General features: G+C 49.2%; 1 protein-coding gene and 1 pseudogene across 1 annotated transcript in view; both read left to right on the top strand.

The window, feature by feature from the left end:
• LOC144152443 (uncharacterized) overlaps nucleotides 1–8,472 on the top strand; it is a 33,034-nt pseudogene extending 24,562 nt beyond the window's left edge.
• The window catches only part of LOC144152040 (fatty-acid amide hydrolase 2-A-like), a 173,976-nt gene that overhangs the window by 78,060 nt on the left and 71,838 nt on the right, over nucleotides 1–24,078 (top strand). The gene's annotated exons all lie outside the window — the stretch shown is intronic.

Genomic DNA, 24,078 nt, shown 5'->3' with positions numbered 1-24,078 from the left:
TGGGAATTGTCCACGTTCGTAACATCACCCCCCGGCCAAAGAAGACCGTCCCGGTCGTACTCGGTCACTGTGAATGGATGGGTGTGGTGAAGATGAGATGTGATGTGTATGAACAGTGAAGTCCTTTCCACCGCCAATGACGATGGTGGTCTCCGATGCGACTGGACTCCGAACATCGACGCCCAGGAGGCCACGATGAACCGATGAGCGTGCTGGGAACCGCGCCGGACGAGAAGGCTGTGGATACGGCATATGCGACACGTCTTGGCTGGTCACGTCTCGTCTGGTCTCGGTTCTTGATCGGCTTCTCATGGCTGGGGACACGGGGCGGGGGCATCGTCATGTGCTGATCGCGGCGGGGCTGGGGCTGCCCGACACAGCCCGCGTACCCTCGATGTTTTGCCGGTGCCGAGACGTAGCGATGCTGGGGCCAGGACGGGGAGATACCCGCACACTCCTCCAAACATGTTATGTGGCGAAGGACATGAACAATGAGATGCGGACGATGTATTCTGAACTATTTACATGGCGGGTATCGCCGAGTTCGCACCGGCTGCGCGTCAGCCACCTCCTCGTCGTCGTCGATGGAGGGACATTGGGAATTGTCCACTTGTTCGTAACAATATATATATATATATATATATATATATATATATATATATATATATATATATATATATATATATATATATATATATAGCAAATCAGAATAGGAAATTAGGGGCTCGTTGAAAATAAGACAGAAATAAGAATTGGCAGTCAAGAAGACCTCGGAAAGCAATGGGGAGGATGTAGTATCTCAAGATAAACAATTTGGAAAATAAGAACGTGGAGAAAAAATGCCCGCCAGGTGGGATCCGAACCCACAACCTCCAGTATACCGGTCTGGTGCGATAACCACACGGTGTAAATATTCTTACACCGTGGATAACCACTACGCTACCGGCGGCGCTATTTTAGCCTCCACTTTCTGGGGTATTTATGTTCAGGTGTTTTCGTTTCCTGCGCTTGGGGGTGGTAGCCAGCGCCACTCGGACTACTCGGGGTGAAGGGGACCTTCTTTTTAACCCCCGGGCCGTGACTCGAGCGTCTACGACATGTCGAGAGTGGTCGACCAGGGTTGAACCCTCTTAAGCTCCCTATGGCACCAAGACTGCCAGAACAGAGGCCCTCGCTATGCATGTAGCAAATCAGAATAGGAAATGAGGGGCTCGTTGAAAATAATACAGAAATAAGAATTGGCAGTCAAGAAGACCTCGGAAAGCAAAGGGGAGGATGTAGTAGCTCAAGATAAAGAATTTGGAAAATAAGAAAGTGGAGAAAAAATGCCCGCCAGGCGGGATTTGTTCTACAAAATGCATTACGAAGGTTCTGGCTTCAGCAGTCTGAAATGCCTTTGGCTATCCCCGACTTCCTACAACGTCTTACGTGCGGCCGTTGGGAAAAGACTTCCCGCGGTGGTCGAGGGGCGGCGCTAGTTGACCGGGCTCTGAGCAGTCGTAAATACAAAACCCCGCGGTGTAGTCGAGAGGGGAGTCGCCGCGGAACTAGCTCAATGGTAGAGCATCGCACGCGTTATGCGGAGGTTGTGGGTTCGCTTCCCGCTTCCGGAAAAAACAGCGCATTTTTTCTCGACTTGAATTTTCTATTATTTATTCCTGCATAAAAAAAAGCCAATCATACCTCATTCGGCACTATAAAACACTGTTAGAACGCCAAACAGCACTGGCAATAAGGACTGCAACTTTGATATATATATATATATATATATATATATATATATATATATATATATATATATATATATATATATATATATATATATATATATATATATATATATATATATATATATATCAGGGTGTCGAACCGGAACCGAACCGAACCGAAAACCGGAACTGAACCGGTATTTTTGCCGGAACTGAACCCGAACCCGAACCGTTATTTTTTGAGCACGCTGAATCCGAACCGGAACTGAACCAAAAAAAAAAATAACGGTTACTGGTTCATGCCGAAACGGTTCGACCCTCCGTTCTTGATACTGCACAGTCAATGCAATTCAAATCTTTTTTCTTTCACGTACAATCAACTTCGTAAGCGCTCGCGCACATTCCACGCCAGACAGTTGAACACTACCACGCTCTATGAAACAATGTAGCAATGGTCTGTTGCTGCTAAAATCGCGAGCATAGTGTAAGCTGACCAAACGAAATTTCATTCTCGGCAGCTTCCAGGAGATATGAAACGAAACGACTTTGCCCTCCCCTAGCTGCGACTTTATCGGACCAATCAGGTTGCAGGAGTGCTCCACTGCGCAGCAGCGAAAGCACACACCCGATGTGTGCAAACCTTTTGCATTTCATAATTTGTTTAAAAGGTCCGACACCTGCAAATTGTTAATACTTGACAAGTGTGACCGCAGGAGCTGCTCAGTGGCTAAGCCGTTTGCTGCTGACCACAAGTGGCCTCGATCTCCCTTCCCCAAGACCGTTTTTCTGAAGTAGATGGAAATCGAGAACGTCGGTGTATCGAGATTTTCATCCACATCACCAGCTGGTTAAAATAAGTCTGCTAGCCTGCAACATATGCTGCGCCTCGAAGCAGAGATATAGCACGGGCATCAAATGCGCCAGTTTTTTTTAATGTGTTTACACGGAAAACAACAAAAAGGAAAAGGCGAATCCCGTTGTTTTAAAATATTAAGCAAAAAGTAGGTAAAACCGAACATGTAAAAAAAACTCCAAAACGTGGATATTGCTCTATACTTTTCTTTGCCCTGCCTTTCACAACCAAACGGGTCATCAATGCGATAGAAGTGAGTTCCGTGGTCAGTTTTTTGGGACAGTACAGTGGACAAGTTCCGTTTTTTACAGATACAAATAACAACAGATACGTCAGGGAAAACTGTTAAGGTGCGCACTTAATCCCTTGGCAAGAAACTGCAGCCCTCGACCTTGTCTTGGAAGCAGAAACAGTAACAAAGCAGATGACACGTGCAGAAAGGCAGGCCGGTACCTCACACTGTCCCATTCGCCCAGCGATCATCTTTTCTGCTTGTTCTGCACTTTTGTCTCTTTCAGATCTGCTTTTTTCGAAGGTTCACTTGTACTGACTGCCCAACTCGCTACATTACTTCTACTGCTACTCGTTCCGGAGGGGAGTACTGCTGTGCGCGAATTAAAGAGCGCCTAACCAAAAAAGTTCCATCTCATACTCCACGCGTCAAATTTCCCTTTCATTTTGTAACAGCGTAATCTGTTATAAGATTCCGCCATGTAGCGCACGGAACGATGGCCGGGGTCAGGCGGTACGATGACATACAGATTGTAATGCGCGTATCCGGTATAGCTATCGCAAAAAGAATTGCAGTGGTCAGAGCAATAATGCAGTGACTGAGCGTTAAGTAAACCATGCTTTTAACAAAAGTGTGGCTAACACATTCGATAAGGTGACAGCTAACAAATTATTCAGGGTGACCAAATAATCTAATTCATTAGTAGTATTTATGTGCCTGTTGTAGGATTTTTCTGTTTTGTTAGAAATATAAAAAATGTGCGTCATTGGTAATAAGTACGCACTGGCATTTGAACGAATCAGTAGGCTGGCCTAAATTTAAGGCTTCAAGGTTAGCGTGATGGGCGGTTTCATAGGGACGATTGCGATTTCAACAAAAAAGGAAAGGGCAGAAAATATATCCCACCGTCATATCTCTTGGCGGTGGCCTTATGAATAGTCGCTAGGACAACATAAAGTCTGAGCGAGAAAGTAGGGGGTGAATCGTCGCCACTTCATTTTTAAATACGATAGTCTTTCTTGGGCTACTTAAACCCAGAAATTTTGGTGTGTCTATATGTCTGTCTGTCTGTCCGTCTGTCTGTCTGTGACTCGATTCAGCCACCCGGCCAAAGTAAAACAATGCCTGCGCAATAGTCTTATATAGTCACAGCTAAATCTACCCGTCTAAGTCCGGTGTAATGTTCATACCTGTCAACATTGTTGAAGAAGAACAAGACATTACGCAAATATAAGTCAGCAAATTAATACAGACGTGATGTATGCAGTGTTCCTTCATAAAAAATCATACATGCTTGACTTTGGCGAAATTAAATACTTCATCAACTCCAGAAAAAAAATTCACTTCGCTGTCGCCTGCTGTCACCCGCGCCACTATAGCTTTTTGCGGCATTTTAAGGAATCAACTGGCAACAGTTACAAAAGGCTCCTCTAGATACGTTCCACGTTCTGCTTGCAACGCACGTGGAGTAGGGAAACGCGGTTCTATAAACGTTGAAGTAGGGCGCCTCGATTCACGCGCGTCTTCGCCGTACGGCAGCGTTGGCATCGAGAGAGACACCCGGTTTGAAGCAGTGGAACGCGGCAAATTTAAAATGATTTAAGCAAACCTTTGGCGTCTTTACCTTGGGAGGAGCGCGACGCAAGAGGAACAACATGAGAGGTGAGCGGGAAAGCGAAGGGAGGCATTTACTTGGCGAAAGTCAATAAAGACTATCGTCTTTTGACGACATTTGCAACGAAAGAAGCAGATACGCGGCCAATTTCTTTTTCTAATACATCGTGATTGTTTAAACGAGCCATGAAGAGAAAACAAAAGTTTGTTTTATTCGGAAGATTAGGTGTTTCATAGTACCCCAAGCGCTTTCCCGGAAGCAAATGATGCTTTATTCACTGAGAAATGAAGCAATTTAAGCCAAAATTTTAAATATCCCGCTAAAATTGCACATTTCGTCATGTGAACAATGGCGTCATACGAGCCGGTCCATGAAACAGATACTTAGTATGTCGACTCCATATAGCACCCACACGCGGGAGTCGACTGAGACGGCGGCCATTTTAAAAATACTAGTAAAACCTAGTGCACCCGCAGCCCTATTGATCCGGAGAACAAAAATCTCTTCGAGGAGCTCGGGCTTGCATTTAACAACCTCACACCACTTGAACGCTCAATGCTTCTAAGTGCACGAGCGGTTATGCCAGTTGGCCGGTGTCGTGTATGGAAAGCCGTTCGCTCGAGCTCTCTGCTCCGACCAGAAAGATTCGAGCGTCAATGCGCGGTGTGTACGGCAATTTTTTTCCCCAAGGTCAGAGTGCTTTGGCGGCGATTTGACGAAGTCGGCGACGAGCGCCAGCATGTCCGGGTCCCTGCCGTAATCACACTTCCTCGGAAATGAAGCGAGCACACTCGTACTTCCTTTAGCTCTCTTTCTCCTCCGTTTGCAAAATTCACAAAACGTAGCCACTTGCTTCGCCGAGGTTCCTTGTTAGGCAGCACATGAAAGGAGATCTCACCGGCGGGGATGTCGCACTCCCTCGACGATTTGCCCGTACTACATGGGCATTTCAAAACACGGCAACGAAATTTCATTGTAAAGTACTGGAACAAAGTGAAGTTTTCAGTGGTTTTAAACTGTAAACGAGCTCGTAACGACAGCAGCAAGCCAACACGACCTCCATACCGAAACCTGTGCGACGAGTGGCACTATCTCGTTGCTGCTCTGTGTTCCTTACTCCCCTTGTTTTGTTTCTATTTACTCCCCTTGTTTCTCCCCTTGTTTCTAGGACGGCCAACCTCCTGTGAAGGGATTACGATACCAATCAAGGTCGCGGCTGTGCGTGCTGGGACGGTTCGTTGGCACCGAAGAGCCTTGAACCCGAAAATTCGTCTGCGCGACGGTGGCGACGGCGAGATGTCGAGTTCGGCTGGCGGTAGTTTCGTACGCATTGGCATACAGGCTTGCGTGTTCGTTCGGAACTTCAACCGTTTAATCCACCGTTCTTTGTCATAAAAAGAATGTGCAGTATGTTTCACGGGCATTTAGCTCGCTATGCAAACTGTAAGCCCTGCCTAACATGCCTTTGCTTTTGCCGGCCTCCGCCAATCGCAGAGCATTCTCGAGTGACATCATAGGTTCTGTTGCGGAAAATGAGCTGGTGGGTCGCATGGTCATTTCCTTTTTTTTCCTAATTATGTAGCTTATTTGAGCGAAGTTTGCGTTATAAGTGGTGTCGTTATGATTCTAACGAGGCAATCTTTCGAATGAACCAAACTTGTGTTTTCTTTTCATGGCACCTTGAAAGTTTGCTTTGCAATTGCGCCACTGCCTTTGGGTAACAGCAGCATTTTGAATTTTTGTTTGTGTTTTGATTTGACTGTTGTTTTAAACTACGAAGTAATTTTTTCTAATTTCAGTGATAATTCAACTCATCGAACCGGTTCGCGAACCGGTTCAAGCTCCCGAACCGGTTCGCGAACCGGTTCAGTACGTATTTTGTCGAACCGGAACTGAACCGGAACGAAATTATTCCACCCGAACCCGAACCGTAACCGAACCGGTATTTTTTTCGGTTCGACACCCTGATATATATATATATATATATATATATATATCAGGGTGTCGAACCGGAACCGAACCGAACCGAAAACCGGAACCGAACCGGTATTTTTGCCGGAACTGAACCCGAACCCGAACCTTTATTTTTTGAGCACGCTGAACCCGAACTGGAACTGAACCGAAAAAAGAAATAACGGTTACCGGTTCATGCCGAAACGGTTCGACCCAGTGTTGTTGATATTGCACAGTCAATGCAATTCAGGCCTTTTTTCTTTCACGTACCATCAACTTCGTACTTGCTCGCGCACTTTCCCCTCCAGACAATTGAACGCTCTCACGCTCTATGTAACAACAGGGGAAATGAAGGAGCACCATTGTAGCAATAGTCTGTTGCTGCTGGAGGCGCGAGCGTAGTGCAAGCTGACCAAACGAAATGTCATTCTCGGCAGCTTGCAGGGGATATAAAACGACTTTGCCCTTCCCTAGTTGCGACTTCATTGGAGCAATCTGGCTGCAGGAGTGCTCCACTGCGCAACAGCGAAAGCTCATACCCGATGTGTGCAAACTTTTTGCATTTCATAATTTGTTTAAAAGGTCCGACACCTGCAAATTATTAATGCTTGACAAGTGTGACCGCAGGAGCTGCTCAGTGGCTACGCCGTTTGCTAAGCCGTTTGCCCAACTCGCTACATAGCTTCTACTGCTACTCGTCCCGGAGGGGAGTACTGCTGTGTAGGAATTAAAGAGCGTCTACCCAAAAAGTCCCATCTCATGCTCCGCGTGTCAAATTTCCCTTTCATTTTGTAACCGCATTAGCTGTTATAAGATTCCGCAATGTAGTACACGGAACGATGGCAGGGGTTCAGGCGGTACGATGACATACTGATTGTAATGCACACTTTCGGTATCGCAAAAGGAATTGCAGTGGTCAGAGCAATAATGCAGTGACTGAGCGTTAACTAAAGCTTACTTTTAGCAAAAGTGTGGCTAACACATTCGATAAGGTGGCAGCTAACAAATTATTCAGGGTGACCAAATATTCTAATTCATTGGTAGTATTTATGTGCTTGTTGTAGGATTTTTCTGTTTTGTTACAAATATAAAAAAATGTGCGCCATTGGTATTAAGCGCACGTATTTGAACGCACCAGTACGCAGGACTAAATTTAAGGCTTGAAGGTTAGCGTGGGGGGCGATTGTATAGCGACAATTGCGATTTCAACAAAAAAGGAAAGGACAGAAAATATATGCCACCGTCATATCTCTTGGCGGTGGCTTTATGAATAGTCGCTAGGACAACATAAAGTCTGAGCGAGAAAGAAGGTGGTAAATTGTCGCCACTTCATCTGTTTTTCTTATATCTCGTGATTGTTTAAAGTTTGCTTTGCAATTGCGCCACTGCCCTTGGGGAACAGCAGCATTTTGAATTTTTGTTTGTGTTTTGATTTGACGGTCGTTGTAAACTAGTAAATGTTTTTTTTCTAATTTCAGTGATAATTCAACTCATCGAACCGGTTCGCGAACCGGTTCGGTACGTGATTTTGTCGAACCGGAACTGAACCGGAACGAAATTATTTCACCCGAACCCGAACCGTAACCGAACCGGTATTTTTTTCGGTTCGACACCCTGATATATATATATATATATATATATATATATATATATATATATATGAATGAAGTACGATGGGGCCGGTACCGGCCCCTTCGTACCGGCCCCATCGTACTTCATTCATACGCTTTATTCCACTATGGGTTCCGGAAAGACTATGGGTACGAACATCTCCGTAAAGTTCCCGAAGACAACCACCAGCACTGTCGTGTTAGGTGACTCACAAGCCAAGTACTTTCATCAGTACTTTGACCCGCAACAGAATGGCACCCCTGCCTTTGTGTCACAGTCTGGTGCCGTCATCGAAGACGTTGGCTCCTTGCTGGACTTTGTCCCCTGCACCGCTACAACCCTAATCCTGCACTTAGGCACCAACGATCTCAGCTCTGGAACAGGACGCTCGACCTTTGTCAAGTACCAAGCCTTATGCGACTACATCGCAAAAGAGCTTCCCAAGATCAGACGCATCTACGCCACTTTCATCTTGCTACGAAACAGCAACCGCCGTTAAGGTCACCGCAACGTACCCTTCATCCTAAAATTCAACAGAGAGGCGTGTTGCTTCAACGACCTTCTTCATCGGTTTTGCTGACAGTCAAAACTTGTGCATACCCTGAACCATGAACTAGAATGGATGCCTGCACCCCGGGTTCTTGCGGCCGACGGATTCCACCCCAGCTACGAAGGTGTCGCAATTATGGCCAGCCACATCAGACAGCTGTGCTTCAATTCGTCTTCACCACACTGGGCTGACGGTGCAAGCGTCCCAGCCCCAGGAAACGATCTTTCAGCTAGCCGTCGAACTGACAGTTTGCCGGTAGGCTCGAAACCGCTAAATGCGCGGCCCGATCACCGTGATTCCGAACGCACCATCCCACAAGACTCGTCACCTGAAGCCCCGCCGCCAGCCATAACTTCAGCACCGATTTGCCAGCAGCAGGATCGCGTGCTTTCAAGCCCCCAGTCACGTGTCCTCGAAACCGAGCCCGTAAAACGCCCCATCCCATTTAATGCCTCCCAGGTGGCCCACCGACGACCTAACCCACCCCCAGGTCACACTGGAGAACCAGTGTCAGCCACCGAGTCATCCCCCAATGGAAAGATAGTGCACCCACATGAGTGCCTGCGTTCGAGCCCCCAATCTGTACCAGGCCGCCCAGGAACCCATCCGACACGCGCCAGCCACTCGGACTCATCTGCAGCCGCCCTGGCTTCACCTACGCATCCGACTAGCAACCCAGCAGAACCATCGTCTGGCCGTGGTTCGAGCCTTCAAAGATGTAGGGCTCCCACCGGTCTACCCACTTCCAGCGCTCCCTCCGCCTCTTCCAGCGCCACCGAGGCCCCAAGATACCCACTCCGCAAGTACGCCGACGTCGCCAAACCTTCGTTGCAAAAGTGACTACCCAGGCCAGCATCAAACGGTGCTGTTTCCCGGCAAGTTTCTAAAACATTTCTCAATTTAAGAAAAATTGCCGACAAACGCATTCGTTCCCAGATGCATGCCTCCTCCCTCAAAAGTTACGTCAGAGCATCTAAAGCTCCTAAGGGCCTACAAATTATGTTAAAGCCAGCTACGTCGAAAATGTCCGCCCATCACATCGCTAGGTGGGAGAGTGTTCTAAAAAATGCGTCACTTGAACTCGCACGAATTCTTATTGATCACTATGAGTCTTCCGAAAAATCGTTCCGCAACACTGAAAAACAGATAAGGATGTCATCCGAACTGTCCTCGCGCGAAATAGGCTTATTACAGGAATACGAACATAAAAAGAGTAAAGAAATCGGTTTAGTAAAATCTAAGAAATTTCGCCGCGATGGTATTGTACAGCCCGCTACGGTTCAACAGCGGTTAGATGCTGGAGTCAGCAAAGAATGCGATCCAATACTGCAGTCCCCTAGTCCTGAAAATTCTTGCATTGTAAATTTGTCCTGCGCTACCCTCTCTCCTGCTGAATTGAGTCTGTTATCTCGTGGCTTAAGTTTTTGCCCGGCAACCGGTGGTTTTAACGAATTTTCCCTCTTTAAAGACCTGGATAACTTTTGCCGCAATTTACGACTTCGAGAGTATTTCCATGATCGCCCCAGCCCTAATGAGACGGATGACCCTTTACCCCCTCATAAGCATTGGACTCCCCCGACACAGCGCGATAAGTGTTTAGACATGTATATATCTGCCGTCACGCGGGACATACTTGAGTCCTACAAAAAGCAGGCCACATATCGTAAGAATCTTTCGGCGGATGAAAGCAACGCGCTCAAGTTGTTAGCGACACATCCTGAAATCGTCATTAAGCCAGCAGACAAAGGAGGCGCAATAGTTGTCATGAATAAAATTCACTATATAAACGAAGCCCTGAGACAATTATCCGACAGCTCTTTTTATAAACGTGTCGATGCCGATCCCACAGAAGAATTTAATGCCACTATCAAGGAAACCCTTCAAACTCTGGCACAGGCTAATAAAGTAGCACCAGACGCAATAAAATCCCTTGTTCCACTCAGTCCGGTAGCAGGCAGATTCTATCTACTGCCAAAAATACATAAAAAAGATAATCCAGGTCGTCCGATCGTATCCGGAATTGGCACAGTGACAGAAAAACTACCCCTTTATGTAGACTCGCTTATAAACAATATCCCACCTAAGTTCCCTTCATTTGTAAAAGACACAAACCATTTTTTAAATGATATCATGGTACTCGACATTCCACCCGGTTCGCTGCTCGTGACGTTGGACGTAGCCTCATTGTACACTAATATACCTCACGATGATGGCATACGAGCTGTCGTTGAAACCTATGAAGCCTTCTGCGAATCAAGTCCGGTTGATGGTGACACACTGGCAACGTTGTTAAAACTGATTCTCGAGCTAAATAACTTTGAATTCGATAATGCACACTATATTCAGATAAATGGTACTTCAATGGGAACGAGAGTGGGACCAAGCTATGCTAATATTTTCATGTGTTCTCTCGAAACAGCATTCCTGGATAAATGCGCTCTCAAGCCCTTCTATTATAAACGCTTCATAGACGACGTTTTTATAATTTGGCAACACGGCGAAAATGAACTTCTCTCCTTCATCTCTGGTTTTAACAACTGCCACCCCCGTATCTCCTTTTCGCACCAGTACTCGGCTGAAGTAATCAACTTTCTTGACGTCACAGTGACAGTTAAGGATGCGAAACTAAGTACAAATCTTTATAGAAAGCCCACAGACCGCCATCAGTACCTCCACTTCGAGAGCAGTCATGTAAAACATAATAAAACTAGTATACCTTACAGCCAAGCGGTTCGTTTTAAAAGGATATGCTCGCAAGAATCCGACTTCAATCAAAACTGCGCAGTACTCCGTGCCGCCCTGACTAGACAAAAATACCCAACGCAGATTATTGACGATGCAGTGACACGAGCAAGCATGCTTGATCGCAACGCACTTTTACTCCAGACGACACAGCCTAGCATTCAGCAAACCACTAATCTGGTACTCAGTTATTCATCATCAGCCCCTAAAGTAACATCAATTCTTAAGAAGCACCATAACATACTTATGCAAAGCCAGAGGCTCCAACGCATTTTTCAAGATCCGCCTCGCGTAGTCTATCGACGATCATTGATTGATTGGTTGTGGGGTTTAACGCGCCGACGCAACGCAGGCGATCAGGCGCGCAGTAGTGGAGGGCTCCGGATTAATTTTGACCACCTGGGGATCTTTATCATGCGCCGAAATCTCGTACACACGGGCGTTTTTGCTTTTCGCCTCCATCAGAAAAGCGGCCGCCGCGGCCGGGAATCGAACCCGCGACCTCGTGCTCAGCAGCGCAACGCCTTAGCCACTGAGCCACCGCGGCGGGTCTATCGACGATCAGCGAACCTACGCGATTCACTCACTTCGTCTAAGACCACTCGCCCACCTTGCATTGGCTGCCAACCCTGCCAAAAACCGCGATGTCAAATTTGTCCCCAAATGACGACAACTGCCTCAGCCAGCAGTACAGCTTCCAATTTCACACTAAACATAAAAGGTAATTTTACTTGCGAAACCGAAAACGTGATTTATCTGCTCGAGTGTACCGAATGCCGGCTTCAGTATATTGGCCAGACCCGCACGTCTTTTAGACTTCGTTTTAATAATCACAAGTCACATATTAAGACCCTCCCGAACCTGCCGTTGTCCCAACATGTCAACGTAGTTGGTCATTCATTCAACAAAATAAAAGCAACAATTCTTGAATCCGGTTTCCGCTCACATCATGATAGGGAAGTCAGGGAATCGTATCTTATTCACAAATTCAAATCTATGAAATCGGGTTTAAATGAAAGCGTTGACGCGCTGGCTTTCTTGTCGCACTGATCGCGTCTGTGTAACCTTTTTACTGCCGTTTACGTAGATATACTTGTGTTTGCATTGGCCCTCGTGTATATGGTTGCGCGCGTGCCACCAACTAAGCATTTCTATCATTTTTTCCGTCTGAGCTTCGGCATTAGCCTCACAAGTGATGCTATCTATACTGCATTCCTTACGACAGGCTGACTGTTCAGATGTTACTGTTTTATCTTTTTCTCTTTTTTGCCCGCTCTGCATTGTATATATTTTTGCAGACTCCGCTGTTAAGTAGAACCTTTGTTTTTCATCCACTGCCCTTTTCCTACACCCATTTCCCGTTACTCTATCTACCTTTTTTGCACAGCTGTCACTGTATCTTGCCAGTGTAAGTGACCTGGTTTTTTAAAAATCCTGTTAGCCTTGATATGAAATCATTTGTTCATCAACTGTTGTCGTCCTGCCCAACACAACACGTGTCACCATATTTACTGTGATTGGCTCCTGCTGCTTTATAAGCCAGTTCACTTGCAATTTGTTTTTATTCTGACGAAGGCTTCTCCGAAGCCGAAACGTTAATACATTTTCGTTCGTTACCCTTTAGTCTTCTCTTTCACTGTATATATATATATATATATATATATATATATATATATATATATATATATATATATATATATATATATATATATATATATACACACATACAGAAAGGAAATGCCGGCAGTCTACAACGCCAAAGAAGGCATAGGGGAATGGTTAGCGTATCTTTTACCGTTAGTATCGTTACATTTTTCTTATTAATTACATTAGAAAGAAAGAAAAACACGCGCCCAGAGTAGGGACCGAACCCACGCCTTTCAGTCCCCACTATGGGCGCGTGTTTTTCTTTCTTGCTTTCTCATGTAACTAATAAAAAAATAATGTAACGTCACTAACGGTAAGAAATAGTCTAACCATTCCCCTATGCCTTCTTTGGCGTGGTAGACTGCCGGCATTTTGTTTCTGTATTTCCTAATGAGCCCTCATTTCCAAACCCTATATATATATATATATATATATATATATATATATATATATATATATATATATATATATATATATACAGAAAGGAATGCCGGCAGTCTACAACGCCAAAGAAGTCATAAGGGAATGGTTAGAATTTTTTGTTTTTTACCGTTAGTGACGTTACATTTTTTTTATTATTGATATTATTAATTACGTTAGAAAGAAAGAAAAACACGCGCCCAGAGTGGGGACCGAACCCACGCCTCTCGATTAGATCCTTGAATGCCTTACCAATTCGGCTATCTGGGCTTTTTTTTTTTTCTTTATTGCCTGCTTGTGACATGATACAATCGACAGACAACGCTTGGTGGATGAATGTGAAACAGCAGCCTCTCTTATGCTGCGTGAAGAACTAAAATTTTTTCAATGATGCCGGGCTATCTAATGTTGTGATCCACTCAGGTGGGTCTACTTGCGCTCGGTAAACTTCCCTGATGTACGTTATACATTCAATAAAGTATTCCCTGACGGGTCTAGCATTGGCATCAGCATGCCTGACCGCCATACTAACTCTCCACAAACTATGTAGAGGAAGGAGCATGATCATGTCATAGGGCACTCCCCCTTCATTTTCCGTTGGAAGGTACCTAATGCCGTAAGGAGAAAGAGGCAGGTTCTTTTTCAAAGTCCTCTGCAGAATGTCCCAATGAAATACTGCGTCCCAGCAATCCAGGAAGATGTGTTGAACTGTTTCTATTTTTTTGCACAAACGACAGTTTACGGACCCGTAGACAAATAACCCCTTTTCTTCCAACCAAGGATTCACAGGAAGAGTGCCACTATGCAACTGGAAAAAGAACGTTTTGCAGTGTGCTCTAACTGGCATTTTCTTAATTCTTTGAAGAACATCTTTGCCTTTTCCAGTTGGGTACAGCGACCGGTATATTGGCACGGGCAAGCATACATCAACAAGATCTTTGTACAGACGTTTCCGCGTGACAACACTCAGGTATTCTGTCGAAAATCGCATTTTGAGGAGTTTGACGGCACGCACAACTTCACTCAAAAACCCTCTCACAGACACTGGTCTTGCTTGACTAGTTGACACAACAAACTCAGGGAGAGTGTGCGATAGCCTTGTCTGAATAACATGGCGCAAAAAAGGATCGCTTTCATCACGAAAGAACATGAACCGTGCGACCACTTGTCGCAGAAACAGATGTACAAGGCCCAAACCCCCTGCCTTCGCTGAACGAAAAAGGTTCGTGCGACTCGTTCTTTCCCAAGTTGACCGCCACAAAAACACCGCGAACACTCGGTGTAACTTCTGAACTATAGTTCTTGACATACACAGGGCTTGTAGAACATACATTACCTTCGCAACAAGAAACACGTTACATACGGTCGAGCGTGCAAACATAGACAAGTCCCGTCCACCCCACTTGAGCGTTTTCTCTCGTGTAGCCTCAATTTGCTACTTCCAGTACTCATCTGGGTCTCTGTAGCACTCAAGTGGCACGCCTAAATACTTAACTGGACACACACTCCACTGGACGTTTGCAAATGTGGACGGCGTGGTTTCCCAATCCCCGTGCCAGAAACCTGAACATTTTTTCCAATTAATTTTGCTCCCAGTCACTTCACAAAACAAGGAGGCTTTTTTTACAGTCTCCTTCACGCTATCTGTGTCCACGCAAAACACGGCAATGTCATCCGCGTACGACAGTACTTTCACTTCACTTGACTGGAGCCTGATCCCGTGTACAGAACTATTTTCCCGTATTTTCAAACAAAAGGGTTCGAGATAAATCGCAAAAAGCAACGGACTCAAGGGGCACCCTTGCCGTACCCATGACAGAACGGGGAAGCTCTGACTCACGTTTTTGTTTATCACTAGGTTTGCTGTGCACTGCTTGTATGCCATCGTCACGCCTTCTAAAATGACCGACCCTAGGTTCACATGGCGCAAAAGGCTGAACAACACTTCGTGCCCCACCCTATCAAAAGCCTTTTCGAGGTCAATTTGTAACATTGCCACTTTACCACCGAGTGCATCAATCATCTCTAATATACTTCGCGCCACATGAATGTTTGTGTAAATTGTCCTTCCTTTAATCCCACATGTTTGGTGTGGCCCCACTATTTCTTTAATGACTAATTGTAACCTGCTTGCCAAAATTTTCAGTAAGATCTTGTAATCGACATTGGTAAGACTAATCGGTCGGTAACACTCGACTTGCAGCAGCTTCTCTGGATCGTCGCTTTTGGGGATTAAGACGATGTGACTTCTTTGAAAGTACGGCGGCATTTTTTTACACTCGTACGCTCTCGTAAACACCGCGTGCAATATCACCGCTAAATCTTTCTTGAACGTTTTGTAAAAAGCGGCGCTGATGCCGTCCGGCCCTGGTGACTTGCCCTTTCCCAGTTCATCGATTGCCTTTTCTATTTCGCTAACACTTATCGGTTCCTCCAGTCTCGCCTTGACCTCTTCATCTAACTTTGGCATAAGAGACAAAAATTTACTTTCATCGTCATCTTTAAACCAACTTTGATGACTAAAAAGACCTCGATAGTGCTGAACAAATCCGCGTTCTATCAGGTCACTGTCTTCAGTAACTTCATTTCCGCATCGTATCCTAGTGATTTCGTTGCGTTTCGCATACCTTTTTTCTTCCCCTAACGCTCGCTTCGTCGGTGTCTCATTTGACCATAACCGTTCCGCGCGTGCGCGTATCATTGCCCCCCTGTATATTTCGATGTCGATAACCTCGAGGGCATTTTTCACTTCTTTGATTTCTTTACTAAATATTCCAGGCGCTGCGCATTCCTGGCTTAGCAAAAACTTCAATTGCGTCTGCAGCTCTTCCTCTTTTTTCTTTTCATTGTACCGTAGTACACTCGCACGCTCTATTGCTTTCATTTTCACGTCATTCTTAAACTGCTCCCACCGAACAATAACATCATCACCTTTTCCGATAAACTCGTGCACCCGCTCATTTACTATGTCGACAAACTTTTCGTCTTCGAGTAGCTTTGCGTTAAGCTTCCAGAGATTCCAATTAAATCTCGCCTTTTTTTGCTTTTTACCCATCGTAAGCGTCACCAACGCGTGGTCACTAAAGGATACTTGATTGACATTGTAACTTGTGCAACAAGGTATAAGCTTCAGCGATGCGTACAGCCTGTCCAGCCTCGCATGACTCTGGTTTTGGAAGTGTGTGTATTCTGGCGGCTGGCCACTGGCCAGAGCCGAGCCAACATCCTCTAACTCATACTCGTGTACCAGTTCATTCAAGAAAATGGCGCTTTTGTCCCTGACAGGCCGCCCCTTTACTCTATCTTCAGCGTTACATACGCAGTTGAAATCTCCAAGGAGTACAACATTCCTTTCGGTGCGTAAAAAGCTCTCCACTCGCTCAAAAAACACTTTCCTATCATTCTCTTTGTTTGGTGCATATACACATACCACACGCCAGTACATTTCCGACAAAAACAAATCGCACACAACCAGTCGCCGTCATCGCCTGCCGTTACACTTTCTTCCACAATACCAAGGCTATTCCGCAGTAAAAGTAAACAGCCCCCTGACGTACCCACAGCACGGCAAACACACACGTTGTAGTTTCCTCGAAACTGCGAAATAATCTGCTCCGTCTGCTCCTCAGTTTCTACTTTAGTCTCTTGAATGGCGATTAGGTCAAGGTCATGTTCAATAAAGAGCCTACTCAACTGGCACTGCCTCCTTCTGGCCGCCAAACCCCGGACGTTTATCGTACCTATTCGCAATGCTGTTTTATCCATTCTCGATTAATGACACAGACTAGGAGCAGAAATTTCGCTGCATCTCTCAATACACTGTTGGCAACCCACTACACCCACCCACCCACGCATACACACACACACGCAAGCACACACACACACACACACACCCAAACAAAAAACCTCGTGATGGTGGCATACCTCGAGGGCACTTTGCAAGATCGTTGAGGGCTTTGAGTCTGCCATTACAAGTCTGCTTTCGACACGTGTCCACCCTCATTTCTTGGGGGGCTTCGATGCACTCTTATGTCTCTCCGTTGGAATGTTCGGTCTCACCTTCAGTTTCGGTCGACGCCGAACACCGGTTTCCGTAGACAGTTCACACGCACTAGTGTTCCCGGAGCCTTCGTCGTCGTCATCGTCGTCGTCGTCCCGGACCCGTTTGCCACTCGCGCCGTTGGCGTCGGCCGTTTCAGCGTCTGCCTCGTCCTGTGGTGTTGTTCCTTGCAAGTCGTCGCTTACAGGAGGTTGGCTTCCGTCGCTGGTGGGGCCGGCTCGCTGGGTCGCAGTAGCGGACAGCACTTCCACAATTTGTGGTTCACCGCACTGCTTGGTTTCTTGCTGCTCTTTGACTCCTAGTCCGGGTAGTTGAAGCTCGGGGGTGGTGGTTCGGCCGCCGTCCCCCTTCGCCTCGTCCTCCCCCTTGTCGCTGCCCTTTTCACCCTTGGCGTCGTCCTTGACGTCTATTGCCGCTGCACCGGGTTCTTCCTCTCGTGCCCTGGCTGCTTCTTCCGCATCGGCTTCATCCATGAGGTGTTCCGACGCTTCGTCGAAGACCGCTGGACCAGTGACACTTGCGTAAGTCTTGACGCAAGCGTCGGCGTCATGACCGAAGTGTCTACACGTTTCACAGCGGGGCACTCGACATTCCCTGCGGACGTGACCTGTGCCGCGACAGCGTAGGCACATAGGGGGCCTACCCGGGACAGCGACCAGCGCATTGTCCCCCGCGACACGTAGCTGATGAGGCAAGTCCTCCACTTTCAGCCCGGCCTTCAGTTTGAGCGACACGGAACGCGTCGTTGACGCTTGCTCGGAACAGCCGCGAACTCGCCACCGCTCCCTCGCTACTTCGGTCACTTTTCCGTAGGGCGCAAGAGCCACCCGCACATCGTCGTCGGTCACGTTATGCAAAACCCAGTGCAGCTTGAGCCGAATGTCTTGGTTGCTGGGGTCGACGATGATACACCGCCTTTCCTTCACCGTCACCTCCTTCACAGCTAGCGTTTTCTTCAATGCTTCGGCATTCTTGAGCGTGACAGCCCAAACATGGTTCATTTGAAACGCCCCCAACGCGGCAACGTCGGCGAGCGCTCCCAATCTTATCAGCATGTCACGAAAATCTTCCACCCGGGATGGCCTTGCTTTCATATCAGCGTGAAAAAATAAAGTATTCGAAACAGTACGACCTGTTCCCAGAGTCGGCAGAAGAACTTGGTATTCCTGAGAAATACTTTCCATGGTCCTGTTTCCGCGACCCGGATGGCCCGCAAAATCCGCTCTCGAAGAGCTCATGAAAAACACGTCCGCACACCGCGGTGGCCGGAAGTGGAATCCGATTCGGCTATCTGGGCGACTGTGTCCTCCTTCACTCTCTGGGGAACTTATATTTACTACAACTGTATCTGACGCTTGAGGGCGGTAGCCAGCGCCACTCAGACTACACGGGGAGAAGGGGACCTTCCTTTTCAACCCCCGGGGCGCGACGCGAACGTCTACAGCCTGTCATAAGTTGGCAACTGGCGGGAAACCCTCTTATGCTCCCTTGGCATCAAGGCTGCCAGAACCGAGCCCTCGCTAAGCTTTCGCACGCTAATAGGATTTGTAAATGAGGGGCTCGTTAGGAAATACAGAAAGGAATGCCGGCAGTCTACAACGCCAAAGAAGTCATAGGGGAATGGTTAGAATTTTTTTTTTACCGTTAGTGACGTTCCATTTTTTTATTATTAATATTATTAATTACGTTAGAAAGAAAGAAAAACACGCGCCCAGAGTGGGGACCGAACCCACGCCTTTCGATTAGATCTCGAATGCGTTACCAAAGGAGGACACAGTCGCCCAGATAGCCGAATTGGTAAGGCATTCGAGATTTAATCGAAAGGCTTGGGTTCGGTCCCCACTCTGGGCGCGTGTTTTTCTTTCTTTCTAACGTAATTAATAATATTAATAATAAAAAAAATGTAACGTCACTAACGGTAAAAAAAAAATTCTAACCATTACCCTATGACTTCTTTGGCGTTGTAGACTGCCGGCATTCCTTTCTGTATTTCCTAACGAGCCCCTCATTTCCAAACCCTATATATATATATATATATATAGATATACGTACTATGTGCTTGCAGACATACACATGAATAGACATGACATTTGTGGGAACCAGCGTTCTGACGGCGGCCTAGCTCGATCCTCGAGATCCGACCGCCGACCACCTTAGCCATGGCGGGAGAGACAGGCGCGAGGGCGGACAAAGGCAGTCCAAAAATTCAGAGCCCTTCCACCCCGTAAAGAGGGATGGCCAGCAAAGCTGCGGTGCCCAGCCTCCACGTGAGGTTTGACTGGGTCGTAGTCCAAGGGGTGCACGAACAAAAACACGTTTTTTTGTAATTTGCGATTGCGCATTGTTGCTGGTTAGTAACTGAAAGTCCAGTCCTGTCAAGTCACTGCTCCTCGCACATGCTCAGCAGGCCTCTTCACGAGCCACGTGAAACGGCTATCAAGCACTCCGACGCAGCGTCAGACTTGGCTACTGCGCAATTGAGGCGCACACCTGGGCGCGCGCCGGCGCCAGTGTGTCTGCCGCGGCTATGACGCAACACAATCCAACAGAACCCATTTTAATCTAATCCAATCCAATCCAATCCAAGCCACACCAAGCCAAGCCAAACCAAGCCAAGTTAAGCCAAGCCAAGCCAATCGAATTCGAATCCAATCCAATGCCCCTCGCGCTTGCGCAGAACGGCCCTTCACGGCACACGCGGAACTGCTCAACCTCTGCCAGGGTAGCTTACGCTAAAAAACACACAGGAATCGGGATTAGAAATTTATTATAGCGCGGTATGGTAATCACGGCGCTACTCTATGAAGTCCCTAGGACCTTTTTAATTTTGTTATTTTATATGATTTTTTCTATGCGCCGGCGGTGTGGCGCGCAGTTTTACGATTCCGGGGATTTGAGTGGGCTCCGCAAATTGGCGCTACGCTCGCTAGCGATTCCTATCTACATCGCTCTTGGACCGGAGACGATCTGCTGGATCCTAGCCATTTACAGCTTTGCTGTAAAAAGGAGCGAGTCGTACTTACGGCGGCTCCCGACGATGGTTCGTGTCCAAAGAGGCCCTACCTCCGTCGCCCGCTTCGGACCAGGCCGCCGGAGCTCCCGGGCAAACCTGTCACGTGAGGGGGTCGGCCGCGCCCCCTCGCTCTCACGGGTATGCTCCCGGAGGGGGAAGCGCGCGACCGCGAAGAGAGAGGTACCACCCCTCTCGCCTCCGCGGTGGGCCGAGAGGGATAGGCAAGATGGCGGAGCTCCGCAATTCCCACATCCCTCCCCCCTTTGACCAAAGCCGCTCGACCTCGAGGGCTCTGGCAAACGATGACCTCACCGTTCGTTTCGATGCCTGGCACACCTCCTTGAGCAAGTCCAAGAAAGTCCGATCCCGAACATGCGCAACTGCGCCAACGTCCGCGTTGCACCGCACTGCCACCACATAGTTCGCCACAGTCCGCCGGTTGGCCTGATTTCGTCAGCCGGCCCGAGGTCCGCAGGCCCCGCCGGAGAAGTAGGCTGGGCCGGTTGAGCACAGGGCCCGGGCAGTAGGCTGCTCCCAGGCGGTCACTTCCCGCAGTGGTTCGCCCCGCGCTGACGGGGCGCCTGCCTGCCGCACCGCCGGCGGCTCCCGCTGCTTGTGGGTTCCGCAGTGACCACCTCTGATGCCCGGACCCGGGCTGGAGGCCGTGTTCGTAGTGCTGCCTCCCAGGTGGCCAGTTATCCCAGCGCTCGGCGATGGCTTTCGCTCTTCGCACCTCGGGCGAGCGCCTCTGCCGCCATGGAGGAGGGGGCGCGATCAGCTGACCGCGGGAGCCGGTCCGCCGCGCAGCTCACTCGCTGTACGGGCTGCGGGGTCGTTTTGGCATACAGCTGGGCAGCTGGGCTCTCGTTCTCCCCTGGGGTGGCGGCTGGCCCGGCTGGCTCGCTGCAGGCCTGGCGTGGTGTGGTGGCGTCGTGGTTGGAGGGTCGCTCGAACCCTGGGCGTGCGGGCTCGAACCCTCCGGAGACGGTGGCCCACCTGGTCAGCGACCTCGCCGATCGCGGATGCTGGGGCGGTGCGTCGGGAACCTTCCTTCCGCACCTCCTCCCTTTAGCTCGCGACCTGGCGAGCCCGAAGTGGGAGAGTCAGCAGTGGCTTCCTGCCGGCTGGCGCCCTCTGGAGTCACCCCGTGCAACGCATTGCCGGACCTCACGGCGTAGGCTGCGCGCCTCGAGGAGCTTCCTCTGGCAACCCTTCCTGTGCGCAACTTTGCGCGCGGGTGGGCGGTGACCCGGTCAGCGATCTCGCCGGTTGCGGGTGTTTTAGCGGTGCGTCGGGAAGCTTCCTTCTGCACCACCCTCGAGCTCGCGACCTCGCGAGTCCGAAGTGGGAGTGTCGGCAGTTTCTCCTCTTGGAAAGTACTGCTTCAGCTCGCCCACGTGAATGGGGCCACCAGAACTCGGGTCTTTCAGCTTGTAATTCAGCCGCGAGATCTTCTCGGCGACTACGAACGGTCCCACCCACTTGGGTGCGAGACCGGCAGCGAACCCTGCGCTGGCATCGCTCAGCGCGTGGTTACGTTTCAGGACAGTGTCGCCCACTTGGTACGCCACGTCTCGATGAGCTCAGTCGTAGGCCGCCTTTTGGTCGACCCTGGCCTTACTGCGGCTGCGGTTCGCCTCCTTGATGGCTTCTGCCAAACGCTCGCGCAAGCGCCGCGCGTAAGCCGCATCTGCTGCTTTCGCGGGGACTGCGGTCGACCTCCTGGCCAGAACCGTGTCCGTCGGTGTGTTCAGCTCCCTGCCGAACATCAGGAATGAGGGCGTGAAGCCCGTGCACCGATTCACGCTTGTGCGCAAAGCGAAGCAGATCGAGCTCAAGTGCTCATCCCAGTCTTGTTGCCGCCGGGCATATGCCCCAAGCAGTGGCTTTATGTCTCGATTTCGGCGCTCCGTCACGTTAGACTGGGGTTGATAGCACGATGTTGTTTGCTGCCTGACACCCATTGCCGCGCACGCTTCACGAAACAACCTTGGTGTGAAATACGTGGCGTTGTCGGTAATCAGCCGCTCCGGAAATCCGTAGCGACAAAACACCTCAGACAGCTTTTGCAGGACGTCCTATGCTGTCGCTTTGCGCAGCGGATAGAGTTCAGCGATCCCACTGAAGTGGCATGTCATAACGAGTACACACTTGTACCCTCGCTTGCTGCGCGGCAGCGGGCCCATCAGAGCATGCCAGTACCTCCCATGGCTTTGTGCTCACGATAGGCTGAAGCAAGCCCGGCGACTTACCGCCTCGCGGTTTGCGCTCTTGGCAGACGTGGCATGTGCGTACGTACCTACATACTTGTGCCTTCATGCCGGGCCAGGTGGCATACCGACAAAGCTTCCGCCATGTCTTTGGCGCGCTACCGTGGCCGTCTGCGTCGTGGTAGTGCTGCAATGCAGCCCACCTGAGCTTGCTCGGGATAACGGCCTTAAAACACTCACTTGAGTCATTTTTGCCGGGCATGTATTTCAGCAGAGCTCCGTCGGCGTCAAGCAGGTAACTTTCCAACTTGCTCGCAGCAATACCAGCTGCATTAGAGCCCGCGCCAGCCGCAATACCAGCAGCTTCCCGGCGCCCGTCATTCACCGGTGTTCGATTTGCCTGAGGGTTCGTCTCTTCATTAAGACTGGCGATCACCTCCCGACAAAACACGTCCTCCTGCTGAGCCTCGACTAGCTCTTCCCGACTGAACGCAATCTCGAGCGGAACTCCTCCCCCGACGAGATGCACGTGCTCTGAGCTTCCGAAACTTGGGTCCTCCCGCGTTCTGCGCTCTCCCCGCACCGAGAAGGGTCGCTGACCTACAGCGTCCTCCTCGGCCTCTCCGGCCGGTTGGGTGGCGTCCACCGACGCCCGTGACAGCGCGTCCGCGACCACATTCGTGGCACCTTTGCGGTAGCGAACTTCGAATTCGAAGCGTTGCAATGTCAGGGCCCATCGCGCGAGCCTCCCGCTGGGCTCACGGAGGCGGGAAAGCCATGTGAGGGCCATGTGATCAGTCTCGATCGTGAATTTGACCCCCTGTACGTACATCTCGAACTTTCGAAGTGCGTAGATTATGGCCAGACACTCCTTCTCGGTGACCGAGTAGTTTCACTCTGCCGGTGTCAGCGCACGGCTCGCAAAAGCCACGGGTCGCAGTTGTTCTCCATCCACCTGGAGGAGCACTGCCCCTACGCCGAGGTCACTCGCGTCTGTTTGGATCACGAATGGCCTGTTCAGATCCGGCAGTTTCAGCGATGCAGTGTCTGCAACAGCTTTCGCCAGTTGGCGTAGGCTGCTCTCCCGCTCCTCTCCCCACTCCCAAGGGGCGGATTTCCTCAACAACTTTGTCAAGGGTGCTTGCAGGCGCACGCAAGCGGGGATAAACTGGCGGTAGTAGCCGATCATCCCTAGGAAGCGCCGAACTCCGGCGACATCCTTCGGCGTGGGAAACTCCAAGATCGCCCGGAGTTTCTCGGGATCGGGGGACACCTGTCCGCGTTCGATCCGATAGCCGAGCAGGCTCACTTGAGCGCTGCATATTTGCGCCTTGGCAGAATTGATGGTTATGCCAACCGCCCTGAGTCGTGCCAAGACGTCTCTCAGGTGGCGGAGGTGCTCCTCGAAGGTGCGGGAGTAGACGACAATGTCGTCCAAATAGGCGAGGGCATGCTGCCACTTT

The sequence above is a fragment of the Haemaphysalis longicornis genome, unplaced genomic scaffold, assembly GCF_048455015.1.
Source record: "Haemaphysalis longicornis isolate Haplotype H1 unplaced genomic scaffold, Haemaphysalis longicornis Haplotype H1 scaffold_9, whole genome shotgun sequence".
Lineage (NCBI taxonomy): Eukaryota > Metazoa > Arthropoda > Arachnida > Ixodida > Ixodidae > Haemaphysalis > Haemaphysalis longicornis.
Note: the sequence above shows the minus strand (reverse complement) of the source record. Positions and strands in the feature narration are given on the sequence as shown.